Raw genomic sequence first — 19813 nt, 5'->3', positions numbered from 1 at the left:
AGTAAAGAAAGTTACGAGGTAAGGTTGAGTTTGGCAAGGTGGGAACCAGGCTGGAAATGGAATTCATGCAACATAGCACAACTATCGTATTTCAAATGGTGGCTCAACCATCCATTAATTCAGAAGGGCAGCAGGAGTTTAAGAGTGAAGTACAAAAACAAAAGTACAACAACTAAGCTCCGCACCCACACATTTCCTGGTCCAAACAAGAACTCTAGCTCAGCTAGAAAGCAATTAGAAGGGAAGATTCTCAGGCACATAGAATGTAACAAGCCCTAATAAGATAAGCAAAAGGGCTAGCCACAAAGGATGCAAGCCGAACTGCAAAGAATGAACAACTCAAGGCTTTCAGAAGACGGTAAGTGCAATTGCCTCTTGGTCTCCAGTTTAAATGTGTCACTGGGAGAATCTCTTAGAAGCTCTTAGGAATATATATAGAAGTCCCTAACATCTTTGCACTGCAGTGAGTAAACAAGTGTTGTGTGGGGGCTTTTTTTCTTCTCTGTAATAAAAATTCTAATCTATCTGAGCTGTGTCTGTGAGTTTTTTTTGCCAAATCAAGCTGAGAGTTACGCTCAGTGGAAAGTGTCAGGATTCAGAAAGTGCTAATTTACTGCCAAATTCAGGTGTGAAGCCTGTTAGTGTTGACACTAAAATGATGAGCAAGAGTTCATGGGACACAGCAGAGGAATTACATTGCATTGGCTGATGAGCCCTTCCAGGAAGGTTAAGTCAAGAAACAGACACCACAGGGATTCTAGAAATACTATTTATTGTTGTAGGGAAGAATAAAAGAATCTGGCTCATCTTACACCAAATAAAATCATTGTGGTGCTATTTTGAGTTTCTTTTTCATGCTTTCTGCTGATTCTCCTCTCTTAACAGTACATTCCTTCCTTGCCCAAGGTTATCTCTACATCCTTTCCAGCATGCTCTGAAATATATTTTCCCCTTCAGATCCTAAGTGCTGCACTGGTTTTATGGCAGACCACTGGAGAGATGATTGTACTATGAGAAGACATGCACACACAGAGAGACACCTCACCCACCCACGAGTTAATGGTGCAGGTCCACCCAATTGCATCCATGAGAATCTCATCAAATATTTTTTCTCCTATGAAATAATTTTCAAAATTAAATGGGAACTAAAAGGATTTCTCCATAGCATTAGACAGACATGGGACCAAATAGCAGCTGTGTTCAGGGCCAGAACTGTGGAACTTATTTCAAAGGATTATTCCTTATTTAGTGTTACTCTTCTTTGGAATAAACAAGGTCTTCCATTACTTTTTTTTTTTTTACTTAAAAAACAGCTTCATTTCTTTTTGGTTCAATAGGAGATTGTGGAATAAAGAAGAATGAGGATAATAAGGATGGGATAGAGACTGTCAGACCAAGAACATTCTCTGTGAAACATGTAAGGCCCAAACCCTGATAGCCATGGACACCAGATAGTTCCAGCAAGATCTAGGGCAGGGTGATTTGTAACCTCCACTTTGGAAATCTTATATGGCATTTTCCCCCTCAACACAGATTGTTAGTTTTTTTTTAAACTCCTGTTGTAGATGTTTTTCTTCTTTTTAAATTATTATTGTGCACACCACCTAGAGTTATTCTGGCAACCGAGGTGGTTAACAAATTCATTAAATAAATAGGTAAATAAACAAACAGGCTACTTAAAATGTCGTGAAAAGCTACTTACAGCCTTGGAACAGCAGTTTGCCCATGCCTCCTCCTGGGAGATTTTCTCCATGGATGAGTGATATATTCCCATATTGGCTCATACCATCATAATTTAACATGATGGTTATAGCTGCGATTGACTGATTAATGTTATACTTCTTCCTAGTCATATTAGCATTCAAGGCAGCTTATAATATTTATAACAAAATGCGGTGTATAAAGCAAACATTAACATCAAAGTAATCAACAATTAAAAGTAATCAACAATTAAAAGCCTGGCATGTGTCTTCTATTTTCCTAAATATTAGGAGAGTGGAAGTCAAATGTACATCCTTGGAAAGATCATCCATGGCCTGGAATCCATGCAGTAGAAGATTCTCTCTTGCAGTAACGTATTTATGACAATGGGAACACCTTCAAAAGTACCTCTTCTGCTGATCTAAGTGGCCAGGCAGATTCTTAAGAGGAGAGCTAATCCCACAGAGAGTTGGGTCCTAGGCAAATCCTGTTGAGATGAATGGTATTAAAGGTCAGAGTCAAGTGTGTCTCATAGACAGGTGGAAAACAATGCAGATTTTTCAGTTCAGGCATCATGTGATACCTGTATCCTGTACCTGTTATTGCTCTGGCCACAGTATTTGGCACCAATTGTATTTTCATACCCTTTTCAAGGGTAGCTTGTTTATATGAACTTTGGGTGCTATCTTGTACCCTTTTCAAGTTACATCAATAGATGCAGAATTCTTAAGATACAACTATGTCAGTATCCTACCTTATAGCTAAAAAGATCTTTGTCTGGGATATGAAGAAATGTTCTTCTCCTGTCTTGCCTCCAGATATAGGAATAGCAATTCCTGTGGATGGGCACTGGTCCCCATTTCTTTTGGCTTCCAGAAGGGTATCAAAATGCTTCTTTCCACACCCACAGGACAAACTTTTTCACAAACACACTTTTCAAATGGTTTATAAAATTAGTGTAGATTTCAGAATGGTGATGGCAACTGGGCAACTTAGAAAAAGAAAGGTTTCTTCATACCACAAACAATTACAAATCATTACTGGGATTTCTAGGTATTTTGTGGAAGAAGACTCCAACAAAACTAGTGTTGTCTTTATCCAGGTGGAAAAATAATCTAATCTGCTTGGATTGCTGAAACTATTACTTTAATGATGTTTCTTTTTCCATTCCCCAACAGGACAATTCAGCCGATTTTTTTTCCCAGAGAGGTATAATGAAGAGTATAGAGAGTAACAGCCATAAAAATTATCTGGAATGCCAAAATGTAACAAATTACAAACTTCCCCTTGGCCAACTGAATAAATGAAAAGAGTGTCCAATTTTCTGAATCTTTTGAATTTAGAAAGTGGGAAAGAATTGATCCAAAGTAATACTGACAAAAGATAATTGGGCTTCCAGGGGAAGATGGTGGACTGAAGACAGCACTGCAGACAAGCAGAGCTGATGTTTGCAGCATTTTACAAGGAAGCTGAAGCAGATCGGCTCCTACAATGCTCTCTGGATCAAAGAGAGAGACACGGGATCACTCAAGCTGTTTCTCCTTATGGCTGTTCCTCTTCCTCACAAAGACACCCCAAGACAGAGATCTCAGGTGAGTAATGAGCATAGTCTGGCACCACTCAAAATAAAAGTAACCCTCTGAATCTGTTCAGAACTGACCATATTCCTTATTTTGTCATTTAAAACATGGGAATATTTCCTGCAGGCACCTGGAAGGGCAATTTCAGTAAAATAAAACCATCTGTAGCTAGAAAGAAATCAGCCCCATTTCTGTAGAAACCAGCTCATGAGTATTTATGATGTGTCACCTCCTGCCCACCCAGAAATGTATTAGAATGAAATTGCTTCCAAAGGAAAAAGGAATTTAAAAATATGAAATAATCCCCAATTAATTTATTCTGATATTTCTCAGATATACTCTATACTCTATACATAGGAATGAGTACATTCCTAGTACTCAGAAATGCATATGGAAGTTGCATGTACAACACCAGTCTAAATTCTGTCTGCATGCTATTTCCTTGCCTATCCGTTGCTTTTCAGTAGCATTTTATTTTTAAGCATGCTGCCCAATAATGTCAGATTTGACCAGCTTAAATGAGTACTTGTCTCTATGGTGTGACAGGAGTTTAATGTACAAATAGACTATACAGCTCTATGTTACTTGCACTGTCTTTTGAGTAGATCAGTCTAGCCCCGACTACTAGCAGAATACTAGATGAAATATTTAGAATGCAGAACGATTACATCCACAGCTGAATATATGCTGAAATATTAAAGGGCCTGATTGCTATCTCACAGAGGAGATTGTTACAGAAAGCAAATCAAGTATCCAGTTTGAACTCTGAGAAAACCTTATATTCTTTTTGGCTGGTGCCATTATTTTGGCTCATTCTAGCCACTTGTATGGGATATTAGAATTTCTCATATGCTCCACTGTCAGGTAAACCACATTGGTGATAAAGTACACCAATAATAAGAGGCCATGGTATTTCACAATAAATGGTATTTTTCAGATTTTAAAGATGTTGTTTGCATATGGAACATCCTAGCCCTCCAATAGCAAATTCTGTATGTCCTCATCATTCAGTTCCTTTGATAGCAAGGATGAGGCTCTTAGAGCTACCTTATATAGTCTTTTGAAAATATTTATATGACATCAATTTTAATTCAATTTTGTCAAAACTGTTATCATTTTAAAATTATTTTATATGATTTGTCATGCAAGTGTTTTAAACATACTCTCTGAAATTTTGGTTATTTCCTTTTAGTCCAATCTATCTCACAGATTTGTTATATGGATAAAATGAAGGGGAATCCCCATTTAAAACTCTTTGAGCTCCTGGTGAAAAGGTGGGATATAAGCTAACAAATAAGTAAATGTTCTGACAAATTCTAACTTAAATTTGTCAGTCCTGGTTCTGGAGCAATCTCTCCATTCATTCAGCCCTGTTTCCTGGAACAACCTCAGTTCATTCAAAAGGAAAGGCTATGGGTTAGAGAGAGAAAGGAAGAGGGCTTTTATTCCAGAAGACGTATAGAATTAAATTTAGGACTTGAATTATAGTTTTAAAATAGTAATTGCTTGTTTTGAAACATGCATTTTATAAAAGGATTAATCTGAACAAAATAATTCCTTTGGGCAATTTTAAACTATTTTTAAGTTGTGTGGAAACTCTGGATCTGAAGCAGTCTGAAATTTGGAAAAATACTTCTGTTTTTACTTTTTCTTTTTCTGGCCCGTATAATATATCTGATATATTTCTGAATCTCTAACAAGTATTGCTGAGGTCTTTCTGAAAATACAGAAAGGAAAAGGGAGGCAGAGGAGCAGAAGTTATTCTATGAACGTCCCAACTATAGTTTCCAACCAAGGAAAATTTCATAAATTTATCCATTTTACTTTCAATTATAGTAATTCATGGAGGAACAGTATCCAAGAGAGAGGCACAGCTTTTTGGGACTATATCATATTCCAAGAACAGAAGCCATGGCAGTTGAGACGGCAACTAGTTCTTGCTGAAGTTGAGATATGAAAACCACCAGGAAGGAAGGAAGGAAGGAAGGAAGGAAGGAAGGAAGGAAGGAAGGAAGGAAGGAAGGAAGGAAGGAAGGAAGGAAGGAAGGAAGGAAGGAAGGAAGGAAGGAAGGAAGGAAGGAAGGAAGGAAGGAAGGAAATACATTGACAGTTCAGTTCCAGTTAACGGATATCTGAGTTTTTGGAGAAGACTACCTCAATTTGAGATAAAATATGTAATCCGTTTTATGGCATTTCCCACCACTCCTGTTTCTATTCATCAATTTCTCAAAGCAATTTTAAAACAAACTTCCATCTCAACATGCTGAGAACAAGGAGCAAAGATGGTTATTTAACCAGTGACCTATTCAAGCTGCCTCAGGTCCTGGACCCTAACCTGCAATTAAAATTGTGTGCAATTGTAGGGCACGTGCAAAATCGAATGCTGTTTTTGATCTGCAAATCCATCAATCCATCTTTACCATGGAAAGAGCAGCTGAAACCCATGAGCCAGGAAGCATTGTGAGGAAGAGTTTCCGTAAAAAGAGAACATCCACAACTCCACAAAGCTGCAGCGCTGAAAAGAGAAAATGGAGTTTTCCTGTGGCCTCTAACATAGTGCAGCTGAGCCAGAAATAAATTGACTGAACTCTAGAATACAGCTGATATAATGGGATCACAAAAGTCCAAAGCAGCTTTTCTATTTGCTCAGAAGCCTCAGGTGGAACTATCCATACCCTAAAAGCAATCCAGCTAGAGTCCCTGTCCAAGCAAAGGAAGCCTGTTATCTGTTGGCAAAGTCTAAACATAATTTTGATTTTACATATCCTTAACAAATGCTTTCTTGATGTGGAGAGACAGAAATTACTCTATCCTTACCCTCAAAACATTAAAAAATGCTCTAAAATAATTGCAATTTATTTGTAGGGGGAGAGTCTGAACTAGTCTGAACTAGCATATCAGCGCCACCAACTATATACATTCCCCCAAATAGATATTCTTAATATTTATTTGCATCCCAGTTTCCCAATCTCATTGCCTGAGTAGGATTGTTATGATAATGCACAGAAAGAATCCCCAGTGTGAAACAAAACAGCATTTAAGCAAACTAATCCTGAATTCTGTTAGTCAAAGACAAAATGATGTTAAATATATTATTCAGTTGTGGTTGTGTTTTATTTTTAACCCATTTAAAAATGAATATGTTCTAGTGACTTCTTTTGAGCGCATGACAAATAAATATATTGAGGACCGGGTTGAATATGATTCATATTATAAACGCTTCCTTTATGATTTGAACTAATCATCATTATGCATCTAATATATTGTCTTGCAAAATTAATATGCATGTTCGACAAAAGATATTTAGACAATAATCTCTTGTGGCCATTAAAGCAAATATTTTCATATGCACAGAAGCAAAACAAACTGGAAGCTAACTTTTACATGAAGGTTGGAGATCACTGCATCTGAGAATGTGACATTAACACATACAAAAATTTGTCACATTCTAGCATCAGAATCTAGTATGGTGAAAAAGGAGACTCTAAAGTGAATTCTGTTAACTTGGCATAACAGCCATTTGAGAGATCACTTGCCATTTATCTTTTTCTTCCTCAACTTTTAGTTATCAATTGGGTGTAGCAGAGAGTGAAATGGGAGACTAAAATTCATGTGCCTCCCCACCTACAAACCTACTAGGCATTACAACAATACTTAGTTAACTACCACTGAATCATGTACATCTCCTGATAATTATAAAGGCAAATATTTGCTTACCATTGCAACTTTCTTTAATAAGAGAACATCTGCCAAGGACATACCCGTAATCACTTTCCTAATGCCCATTTACCTTTATGCTGTCCCCCCCCTTTTTTTATTATAAATCTTGCCAAGTATAAGTTTTTTCTAGTCATCATCTGCTTACATTAATTTATTTATTTATGCCCAGTTGACTTCCTGCTCAATGATCATTGCCCCAGTTGACTTTTGCATCCAAGATCGATTGTGTGGTTCTACCTGAAGTTTGTGCTGCTCTTCGTAGCTATTTCCAAATCTGAAATCTGAAGGCTTCTATTTTTCTTTCTCAGTGTCCAGCTCTCATAGATGTACATTGCCATTATTAGCTATTATAATATTTGTTGTCACGGAATAATTCATAACTTTCATGATCTTTTCTAAGTCTGTCATAATGATCCTCCCTAGGACTAATCTCTTTACTTGTCCAGAAGATGTTCATTTTATCTATCCTTGAGCCCAGGGAAGCCAAAAGATCTGCCACTTTCACTTCTGCACCATCAATTGTATGTTACCTACAAATGTAGACTGATGTTACATTTTCCTTTTTAATATTTATTATTAACCAACCAGTTTCACTTTTCATTTTACTTTTGTAATGAAACTAGGATTCTTCTACATCTTCTTTAATTATAGCTATCAAAAAGGTGTCTTTTGCATATCTCAAATTGTTAGTGGTTCGACCTCAATTTTTGATGCTGCGTATTGTCTGTTCCACTATTCTCCTACCTATATTATACAAGTTAAAACAGGTATGAGTACATTATGCATCTTTGTCTCACTCTTTTTTTTCCAAATTCAGTTCTTACAGTAGCCTCTCGTTCACTGTAGATTCCTGAGAAGATTAATGAGAACCAAATAGATTTTAAAAATGCATCTGAATTTTAATATTGTTTTTCCCCTATATAATCTTCATCTATTTTTCATTTTGTTATGTTCTTTTTATTGTAAGCCCATGGGCCAGGCTTCACAATATAAAACATACAGTTGATTTTAGATGCTAAATAAATAAGCAAACAATTGGCCAGTAACTTCTATGAAGAAAAACAAATGAAAAAATAGGGAACTGTTCATGGCTTAGAAAAATCTGCTAGGAAAACCATGGCAACTTTTTTCCTTAATCTTAAAAATATTAGCCCCGTTTACTTCAATAGTGCTGCTGTTCATAATTTTCCAGTAGTTTGTGCCCTAAATTCAGTCAAGGAATCATTAATTCCTACTATGTAATAAAACTACTTATTACATAGTGTATACATCTTTTCTAACTAGGGAATTTCCTGTTTTTTTAAAAAAGGCACCGTATTAATTACCAGCACCATCTGTGCCAAACAGTAAGGAAAACAATATTTTAATACAATGATTTCATGCATGTCACTTATCTTAATATTAAACCCTGCAGTTTTGTTGCTGTGATTTACCTTCTACTAATTTAAATACCTTATGTTCTTACAAGGTTTAAACTGAATTTATGAATGAAAATTAAATATACTCACAGTTCCTACATGCATCTATTGTGCTTGTTTAAGGTTTGTGTGGATATATATAGGGGTGTGTGCATGTATGTGTGCGTAGGCTGTGTTTGCTGCTTTTCACTGAATAGTTTTCAGAAACCTTGGCTGATTCTCTTCCTCAAGGTGTCGTTGGGACACATGACCTTCAAGTGTACATGTCAGAAATGAGTTGTAATGGTTTTTATCAGAATTTTCACTTGCTGGTACACTTCTTTTCATAGGCATCTGGGATAACACTCTTAGCAAGAAATTTGCAGGAGAGAAGTCAGTAATGAGACTCCAGTAGCTTTAAATTGCCCAAAGCATACATTCTCCACAGTAGAAATTAACTGGTTATTTACAGCCATTCACTTGCTATGTAGTCATTCATGTACGGCTTCTTTTCTATGGGATATTGGTTTGTGCAGCTCTCTGATCTGAATGTGAGTATTTTTTCTAAAGATGCTGCGCGCGTTCCCTTTCCTTAAAACAGCCTTGTAACCATCGGGATCACTCTTCTCCAATTCCAGTTGAATTCTTGGCTTTGACTTATTCTGAATCCCATCCTTCTTCGCCTGCTTCTGCTTGTCTTCCGGATTTCATTTTACAGGCAGTCATCACTCAAAAATACTGCCCAAGGTAACAAGGATATTAATTACAAATAATGTTTTATATACTATTTATATAAATAATATTTTATATATTATTTATATATCCTTATATATATATCTTCTTCTCTATCTTTTTGAGATTTAATATAAGCTAAAGACTTGGTATGTTTGCATTGTACTGGAGATCTTTATTTCTGAATAAATTGTTGGGTTCAATAATAGGCTATTCCATATGTAGGCCTTCCTGAAAAATGGTTGCAAATGGTTTTTAAAGGAAATAGCAACTCTTGCCATATTTTCCCCTTCTTTCCTTACTCTCTTCTGTATTTTTAAGATTTATATCTTGATATCCCTACAAAAAATGCTCAAAGTGGCTAAGAGCAGTAGAAAATAATATACAAAATAAAAATTTAAAACATATAATTAAAAATAATTAATAATATAATATAATTTAAAATAATATAAAGATACATCTCTTGGAGACTGCAGCCACGAAATTAAAAGATGCTTGGTCCTTGGGAGGAAAGCTATGGCAAACCTAGATAGCATATTAAAAAGCAGAAACATCACCTTGCCGACAAAGATCTGCATAGTCAAAGCTATGGTTTTTCCAGTAGTAATGTATGGCTGTGACAGCTGGACCATAAAGAAGGTGCTGAAGAATTGATGCCTTTGAACTGTGGTGCTGGAGAAGACTCTTAAGAGTCCCCTGGACTGCTAGGAGGTCAAACCAGTCAATCTTAAAGGAAATCAACCTTGACTGTTCATTGGAAGGATTGATCATGAAGCTCAAGCTCAGATAATGGTCACCTAATGCGAAGAGAGGACTCTTTGGAAAAGACCCTGATGCTGGGAAAGATTGAAGGCAAAAGGAGAAGAGGATGGCAGAGGGTGAGATGGTTAGATAGCATCACTGAAGCAATGAGCATGAAACTGAGCAAACTCAGGGAGGCAGTGAAGGACAGGAAGGCCTGGTGCAATATGGTTCATGGGGTCACGAAGAATCGGACACGACTTAACGACTGAACAACAACAACATCTCTTCGTCAGTTTTCTAAAAGTGGTGAGAGCAGGATAAAAGACAGTTCTTAACAGAGTGTATCTTAAACTTGTATTAAGATTACTTTATATTAGTAAAACAATATACTAAATTAGTACAAAACAATCAGTGCTATGAATTCATTCGAATTAAATCCTAAATTCTGACAGTTTAAATATGGATCGAAGAACTACAGTTGTGGTGGGTTTTGCTTTCAGCTGACATGTTGCCTGAACCCAGTTAATTTAGTTATGTTTATTTATTATTTATTTATACTTAAAATTTAGGTTTATAATGGTCACCTATCTTGGTTCTGAGCCATGTACATATTAAACACAGATATGATACCTAAAAACAAAGCAAAAAGTAACATAAAAGTAACCATTAGATATACCCTAACCGAAACAGACACTGCACACCAAATAGGCATATCTCAATCTATTCCCCCAACCTATCCAAGAGCTTGGGGGGAAAAATCCCAGATATCATTTAAAGGTAGGATATCATTTGGAAGGTCAAGACAATCTGAAACTCTGAGGGGATGTTCTCCCAAAGGGCAGGCATTACAGTGGAGAAGGCACTTTTCCTTGGTCCCATTGGTGGGGGGAGGAGAAACAGGATTTTCAGCATCCCCAAGCAGGATGTTGCAAATCAGATGGGTAGATTCTATTTTAAACAGATGGCCCTAAGGTGCCTTGGTGCCAAGACCGTGGGTGTTACGGTCACTGAGGGATGAACATACATGCTTGAATCAGGAATGATTTTGAGAACGGACACTAAGTGAAATGAAATCAGCACCATGTTCAATGTCCTTTTTTTTCCTAGGGTAGTGGGTTCAGGAAGTGACATGAAAGAATCACATATCTATGGAATAATAGCTGATTCATCTTCCTTAAGATCTTAAAAAGCAACTGTTCTAGCAAACTGCCTAATCTCCTTCATAGAAAGCCACTTCTATGTCCCTCAGGGTGGGAGAACAAAAAAACATCTACCTGGATTCCATCTGTCATGTCCTTTGGGCAGGGACATCATGCTAACCCAAAGAGTTCACCTTTTAAAATAGAATGAACAAGAGTATTGTAATGGGCTGTAAGAATAACCTTGAGGAACAGGAGGAATTGCCACAGTCAAGACAATGGTCAGGTAACAGAAATCTGAGTCCAGTGCAGGTGGAGAAAGCATCTCAGAATTGACCCTCTTTAGTTCTCTTTAGGATAAAGGCAGGGAGGGGAGATGCACATTCAGAGTTGCAAATTTTTGTTACTGTAACCCTACAATAAAAGTAGTTTTAGTATTCATAACTGTGGTTTCCAAGTCTGGTCTACCTCAAAGGGCTGACAGGTATGCACTTGGTATAGACCTTTTTTCCAGTCAAGGGTTACCTTCCTGCATATGTTGGGAGGTGCATGTTGGGCCAGGCTAAAACAAGTGGTGGGCGGGGCTAGACTCCAAAAGAGGTGGGACACCCATTCTCTCTGAGTACCCTTTTTAATAGGCTGCAGGAAAGTCCCTTTTACCAGAGATTTGAACCAAGACCAATAAAGTTTGCACAAGAGTCACATGCATACTTAGGGAGTAGACTGTCCATTTCTGATCTAATAAGTATAATGTATTCCCATGTATATAAAAAAAGAAGTTTCTGCTCAAGGGAACCTAGTACTCTAGGTTCTTCCTATCACAATCATCTTCCCTCCTGATTCTCATTATTTACTGAGATTGTAAAATGGGGTCACCCCACAAGAGAACATATTAAAAAACAATTCTTCCTACAGCAACCCCCAAACACTTTTTCTATGTTTGTAAAGGATTTTTATTTACTATTTAACTATGTTTTAAATGATAGGCTACTTTTAAGGGTGAAAATCTTTTTAGGATGAATTCCAATAATCAGTCAAATAGCAACAGAGTAAACATTTCAGAACAATATTAAGAGTACATAAGAACCAGCAGCTTAAAAAGATAATATCTAGCCTCCCACAAATAATAATATCTGACAATAATTACAGCTAATATCACTGGTGTTCAGCAGCCAAATAAATCAATTTAAGGATGGCTACCAAAACACAACAAAATTCTCCTTATTTCCTCCAATTTTAGGATAACCCGGCCAAAGGATTTTTCTGTTATTAATGCTTGCATTTATCCCCCCAAGAAAGGGATTTCTTACTCAGCCATTTTCATATCCTCCCTCCTGTTGTTTTCTGAAGTGATCTTATAATCTTCTTTGTTGACTCTGTGTATATCTCCCTTCCCTGTTGATATTTTTCCTACTGCAAAAAGAAATATTTCATGTTATTTCCCCAGTATTTACAGTGTTCTTGCTTCTGTCAGTATTATTTCTACCAGTAAGATCAGAGAAATCATATATTTTGCTTTGCCTTTACAGCATTTCTTTATATCTGAGAACAGGCTCTTTTCTTGACATTTATTTACATTTACTGTCCTCCATTTATTCCATGGCCTATCTATCCATCTGTTTTTATAGAAGTCTACGCCAGTATTAAAGGTGCCAATAAAATTAAGGATCACCAAGTAATTCTTATACTATATAGCAAAACCTATAGAATAACCATTGCTGAAAAATGTGTCTATAGCATGTTTACTCATGCTACTGAAATTTATGTATTTATTTCTGTAATATATATGCCACTCAGTTCCAAAAAGCTCTAATAGCTACAACTCCTCCTCCTCCTCCTCCTCCTCCTCCTCCTCATGGAAAATATGACAACACCCCCAAACCAATAACGACAAGAAACCTTTTTGTCCATTAAAATACTATGGAAAAACAGTTATGAGAATAACAATCACCTATTGCAAAGAGGGTACCTACCATATATCAAACCCTGAAGACTTTCTGGAAAAGCCAGGACTTAGAGGCTTTCCTGATCTGACCTTGTGTAGGACTGTTCCAAAGAAGGTAGGCAGCAACTGAAAAGGCACACTAATGTGGGCCCTCATAACAACAGTCCCTCAAGGATGGGACTCAAGGCTACCCTCCCTAATAGATTTTATCAGACGTACAGGAACTATTAGAAGATGCTCTTACAGCTATCTATATCCTAAGCTATGCTGGGCTTTAACAATGACAGCCAGCATCTTGAATTACACCTGGAAGCCAACTGACAACTAGTGCAGCTCTCACAGTAGTGGTGTTAGTCAGGAAACCAAGAGATGCTCTTAACTATACAAGCCACTTCTTTCTGGACTAGCTGTAGCTTCTGGGTGTTCTTCAAGGGCAGCCCCATGCACAGCAGATTGCAGTAATCCTACTAAGAGATGACCAAGGCACAAATGACTATGAGTAGGGTCTCCTGATCCAGAAATGTTCTAAGTATTAGCTAGAAGTTAATGTTTTGTTGGTAAACTGAATGGATGTTGTGGAAACACAAAATGGAAAGTTTAATTTAGTAGTGTCCTTAACTGTCCCATTTTCCTACTTGGATATTATTTCTGATTTTTCCCTCAGAGTTCTCTTTGTACTTGAGATATTCATGAGATGAGCAGCTTTAATGGCTGTAAAACAAAGGAAGAAATGGAATGGCTGCCACTTAAGGATACTGTGGGTGTATGTATTCATTCATTTACTGTATAACTGTCCTTCTATTACCACATGTCTCTGGCCACACTTTACATTCAACATACAAGAATCTCTCTCTCTCTCTCTCTCTCTCCATCCATCCATCCATCCATCCATCCATCCATCCATCCATCCGATAGATACAGGTCAATGTTGTCTAAGGATAAAGAGTAATTTGCTATTTAACCAGAGAGAAATTACTGTAGATATTGATTACATTTTAATTAGAGATGTTAGTTTTAATTCAAAATCTCTGTATTTAATATAAAATTAGTAAATATGACTTTGATACTATTTTAAAAAGATTAGAAAAATACTATAAATTTTAGATATAAAATAGACAAAAAAGAAGAATGGGAAATAATGGAATTAGGGAAACTACAGTAGCCGAAATGTAGAATTCTGAGAATGCAGAGATTCCTCAGGTAGTCTTGAAGGCTGTGCAAAGTTCAGACGTGCAAAAATTTAGAATATATAGAGAACACCCAGTACTTTGAATTATGCTGAGAAACATGCTGGCAATTAATGTACATTTTGAATAGAGTTATCCTGCATTCCCTAGAACAGCAAGTTGAAAAACATTCATATCATGGCAAGAAAACTGTATGAATGTGTCCATATCAAGAAACAAGCTTGACTCGAAGACCTTTAATTTTGCTTTACTATGTTTTATATTAACTGTGGTTTCCATGAAGCAAGCCAAAATACAATGCTTTGCAGTAATCTAGAGGTAAATCTAAAATTATCATGAATAATTATCTGAATCTCCAGTCATGACACAAGAATCAGTGAGCCCTAACTGGAAGCTCTTTCTGTATTAGGCATTGAGCCAGGAGTGCAAACTTTTCTTTAGACTGAGGGCCATATTCCATGATTCTGTGCTGGCAGGTTTTAGAAGCTTTTTGGGACTACTTATGGCCTTGGGAGTTCAAGTTATACATCCCACTTCAATATACCTTTTCCTTTATCTTTAGACTCAGAAGAAAAGAACAAGCCATTGAAATTTTATGTATAGTCATCCACCTCCTTACTTTAGCAAGTATTTGAGATTAATACACAACCTTTAAGATACAAAAACGTTCAGGCTGGTTGTGATTATATTTCCAGCTAGTCTGTTTACGAACGCAGCCATGAATTAGTGCTAGACATGTCTTTGGCCTATAAAATGTAAAATTGAGGCCCCTGAGTCTATATTGAATCACTGGAGTCAATACATTCAATTTATACTACTGGTTCAAGGTAAGCAGACATAGCGAGTGCAACTTTTTATGCACCTGCCTTTAGAATATATAAGAGTTTTCATTGTTGGACTGCCTTTCAGTTATTTCAGCTGACTTAATGGCAAAGTTATTAGCCTTGCAGTGCAATTAGAGATGTCCTAATGGAAAGAACAATAATATTATCCGATTCTTAGTCAGGGTTTAGTGCAGGCAGTAAGGTAGAAGTGGGTTGTAGGAACGTTCTGGAGAATGAAATCCAACTCCAAAACCTAAAATTGCAGATATTGGGTTTTTTAAATTCACTTCTGCTGGATCCCAGCTCATGTATATATTTTCACGAATGAAAGAGTAGATCATTAAATTAAGAAGGGTTTGTATCATGCTTTTGACATAGTTAAAAGTACAGAACAAAACTAAAAAAAATCTAAAATATGAATACTGTTCAAATGAAATATGAATACAAAAATTAATATGAATATAAAGAAAAAGAAAAAAAAGAAGAAATCATATCTTGTCCTATATCACAACAATACATGCTGATGTCAACATTTCTTTGCTTTTATCTCCTTTAGAGATTAAGTGCAGGCTTAGACTAGAGTAGAAATGAATGGCAGAAACAGCAAGAGTTGGGGTATATTACAAGAGACTATATTTCTTTAATCCTGATTTGACTAATTTTGGAAAATTTTGACTACCTGGGCCTGGTAAAATAGCTTAGCCTTTTCTGATTTTTGACAGGTTATTGTCCATTAAGGAGGAATCTTTTCAGAACTGGAAGGGATATACTGATATTGTATAATATTTGTGAAGTGGAAGAAACAGTTGATTATATCCTTTGGGACTGTTTGAATTATAAACTTGGTGTCAAAATCATTGCAAAGGCTGCCTTGCAATTTTTGTGGATATTTTTGCAAGACTCTGGTTTTTGTGATTTATTGCAATCAACCAAATTACAGTCTTTCTGTAGGTGGCAGTAATAGGTTCTCTGCTGGCCTTGCTTCACTATTATCCTGAAGAAGGATCTGTGCTGGTGCATCATCATTCTAGAAACCTTTTGTCCACATGCCTGCTTTACTTTGCATTACAGATGGCTTTCTGGCTGCTGATCCCTTCTTATCAATAGTGAGCATATCTTGCAGCCTTGATAAGCCACAGTTATGCCTGCCTATTTATCTCTTAATTGGTAGAAGGAACTGTGTATTACAAATACGGTTGGGTTTCCAATGTTAATGCTTTATCTGTCTGCACTTCCTAAGTGTAAACTGGCCCTTTCAAGAAAAGCACAAGTTTTACAAGAAGTCTATCAATACTTTTTCTCTTCAGTGAACCTCTGAATTGCCCACGTGTCTCTAGATAGCTGCCGATGTCCATTAAGTGTTTGGCCTTAACATTTTCAGAAGAATGTTTGTCAGATAAAGACATCTTATTGCTTATGTGGAATGGTATCTTATCATTTCCTTTGTTACCTTTGGAAGCTGTAATTGCACAGCTCATAGGTAACTGCCTTTATACCAAGTTAAAACATAGTTCTATGATACAGCTGTCCAAGATTTCCAAAATACATTTTTCCCAACCTTACCTTGAGATCCCAGGGACTGGATCTGGGGCCTACATAGTAATGCCCTGTACGACTGAGCTCCATCCCTTTAAGAAAATGATAACAAAAGTAAAGCCTTCCTTGAGCCCATCATGAGTTCCAAGAACTATCTGGATATGTCCATGTTCCTTTGTTAGCAACAGTATGGAAGAAATTTGCCACCACTTTCTTGCCTTTTGGGATTTCTTTTTGGACTTACCAGGGTCCCTACAACTCCTATCCAAACACTCCCCAAGTTTGAACCTGTTAGCTTTTTGAGATTGACTGAGGTTGGCTAGGGCTGTCACCTGCAATGACAAAAATGATAGGATTTTATTATTAAAATGTTTGAAAATGTAATATACTTTATAGTGTGATAGGTAATGCATTTGTACTGCATTATGCTTTTGAAGAAACAGGAACCTGTCTTAAGTGTCACAGAAAAAATAGTCAATATCTGTGGGAATTAATGTGTGCTGATTGACAAATATGAATAACCATTAGGAACCGTAGACTCTGATTTGAAGGCAAGGAAATATGTGCATACAGAGAGCATCAAATAAGGGTTTTACACATGAATGTGCACAATCCCCAGTTTATAGGCATATTTTATACTGAATTCATATTAACAGTGCAGATCTGTATGGAGCAGACAGGATGCAAAAATAAAATCTGCAGGTGCTAAATGAATCCTAATCACAAAAGCGTGAGCTTCTATGTGCCATCCTGGGGCATACTGAACTCTGGAACAGGATACCTGATTTTTATTTGTCATAAGATGTTCTTTATCTGGGGGGCTTTCCTTCTGTCCTGCTTGTGGTTTTCAAATATCAGCAAATTAAAATATGCAAAATAGAATGCCACTAAGCAGGAGAGAACTTGATAGAAAAGGAGGCAGTAAGAGTTTACGTGCATAGTTTGCATCTGCTAGATCATGAAGATTTGTTGGACGTGCAGGAACAATGAAGGCTACGCATAGTGAACTGATTTTTTTTTGATTCAAGGACATTTGAATCACATATACAAAGTACTGGGCACTGAAAAAGTGAAATGCATATTTCTAAGTCAGCTAGGACTGATTGAACATGCATTTTAAGTAGTGTGGCTTTTCACCATCTGTTTAATAGAATTCAAATTCCGGTAGACAAAATTCTAGATGTTCAACCTAAATGCCACACCAACTCATCCCTCAGGGTTTTTTAGAAGACATGTTAGCTTTCAGTTTTAAGCTTATGCTGGGATGTGACTCACGCACACACCTATACATACACAAAACAATGATTTTGCAGATCCAGAATAATATCCGCAACTTAATTTGGGGCATTATGATTAGATTCACAACGCATACATACAGTATGTTGCTGCTCCTTCTTGGAAGTGAATGGAAGTGAATGGCAGACATCTGTTTGGACTGTAATGCCACTGATGGATCAACCCTGCTAGTGTTATTCTGAATTCTCTGGCTGTCAAGTTTTTTTAGTATTTTGAGTTTTAGCACAGACACTAAAATATGAGTGAAAATGGAAGGACCAAGTGTCTGTGCGGCAAAAGACATTACTTCCTACCTTTAAAAACGCTTCAAGCTCTCCCATAGGGTAAAAATGCACTGAATCTGTCAGCCGCATTTCCTTTGGTGACTTCATCAAAAAATGTCCAGTGTCTGATCTGACCACAAGCCAAGATCCTGGCCTTAAAAGGCTGCCCACTACTGTATAACAGGGTGTTTTGTGCGCCGGGACTCTGTATTAAATCTTTCTTATTTATAATATCGTACACTTGGTGTTCTCCTGCTTTTTGTGACTCAGTTTTGTATGTTATTGTACTTCAGTATAAACTGCTTGACAAAATTGGTTCGGCAAAGGTACAGAAAGCTAAGAACAAAGAACTTTGTTTTCTAATGGAACATTTATAAAAACAAAACATCCCATTCTAAACCTACCAGTAATCTCCAAAGAGTTCCAAGTAGATCAATGAAATCAGAATGATGAATTTATCGTACTTCACAATACATTTTGCAACCTAACCCAAATAAATCCTCAGCTCTAAGGGTCTCACATTAATCCTCATTGATATTTTCTATGCTTATTCTTTCTGCTTTTTCCGCTTTTTTTTTTCTAGTACAAAATATCCAGAGCTTACAGCAGTGCCAACGGACAGTTACTTTGCTTGTTAATAAAATCATGTATTGATATATGACCACCAAGCTGAATAATAAATGAATTCCCCAAGAGGTTATACAGGAAATCAGAAAAGATGGCTTCTTTACTACATATCATTTTGTGGGTGTCTGCTGAAAAAAACCTGTTGGTATCAGCTTCTATATGTGGGAAAAGACATGTATAAATGTACAATGCCCAAAGCAGGTGGCAGCACCTAGCTGACCTTGGCTGGACTTAGGAGGGGAGACCACCAGGAAATGCTTGAGCTGTAGACCAGATTAGGAAGTTGAAAAACCATCTCAGAAGAAGGCAACAGCAGACTTTTTCTGCACTGCTACTAGTAAAACTACATGGACATGTCCATAAAATTACTAGGGATCAAGGATGACTTTTCTACAATTTTCTGAGGTTGGTTTTTATGTATGAAATTCTCCATGGACAATGAGATTTTTTCCCCCTTAATACTAATTGTAGTGTTTGGGGGTGATTTGGACCAGGATCACTGCTGGAGGTGAAAGGGTTTAACTTCCTCTTCTGTGCAGATCTGATGAATATTAGGATATCCACATTTTTTTACATTTATTTTTTATTAAATTTATATGCCCAGATGTCATATTCAATACTAAAAAATGGTGTAGGAAATTGCTGCCTATGTAAAATGCATGGCAAAATTTCTGTGATACATTAATTACTTTAAGGGGGGGGGATCAACATGATTGTCTTGAACTATCAGGTCCCATTGGCCTGGTTCACACCTAATGCTAAGCATTAACATCGGTTGCGTAATGTGTCAACTATTATTTGTTTAATAAACATGATTTTAAAAGTCCTAACTTTAACCTTTTTTCTCTTTTTATGCTGTTCCAGCTTCCAAAGGAGCTTAGACTGGTATATGTTGGAACTCAGTGAGAATAACAACAAATCCATTAATCCATTCTGATTTCCTTGTTGGTATCAAAAGTTGAAAAGCTGCTGTATTAAGAGCGTATAGTGGGGTTCCTCAACCTCAGCAACTTTAAGATGGGTGGACTTCAACTCCCAGAATTCCCCAGCCAGCCATGTTGGAGTTGAAGTCCACCCATCTTAAAGTTGCTGAGGTTGAGGAATCCTGGCCTGTAGGAACTA

At 36.8% G+C, this 19813-nt stretch overlaps 1 long non-coding RNA gene across 11 annotated transcripts in view; it reads right to left on the bottom strand.

Annotated features, from left to right (window-relative positions):
* LOC148214754 (uncharacterized) overlaps nt 1-19813 on the bottom strand; it is a 50109-nt gene that overhangs the window by 20341 nt on the left and 9955 nt on the right. For 2 of the 11 annotated variants that reach the window (XR_015797573.1, XR_015797577.1), the window contains 3 exons: nt 16750-16837; nt 12324-12426; nt 2110-2188 (listed from right to left, as the gene is read on the bottom strand). The exons of 3 other annotated variants lie outside the window; for them this stretch is intronic. This is a non-coding gene — a long non-coding RNA (uncharacterized LOC148214754). Of the gene's footprint in view, nt 1-2109; nt 2189-5701; nt 6420-12323; nt 12427-16749; nt 16838-19813 lie in introns of those variants that run through there. 6 more of the 11 variants (XR_015797575.1, XR_015797576.1, XR_015797580.1 and 3 more) reach the window with 5 other exon arrangements.

Source organism: Python bivittatus, unplaced genomic scaffold (assembly GCF_059951505.1).
Source record: "Python bivittatus isolate LINGU-HERP-01145 unplaced genomic scaffold, Pbiv_v1 ctg000590_np1212, whole genome shotgun sequence".
NCBI lineage: Eukaryota > Metazoa > Chordata > Lepidosauria > Squamata > Pythonidae > Python > Python bivittatus.
The sequence above is the reverse complement of the archived record's forward strand: the minus strand, read 5'-3'. Positions and strand labels throughout refer to the sequence as shown.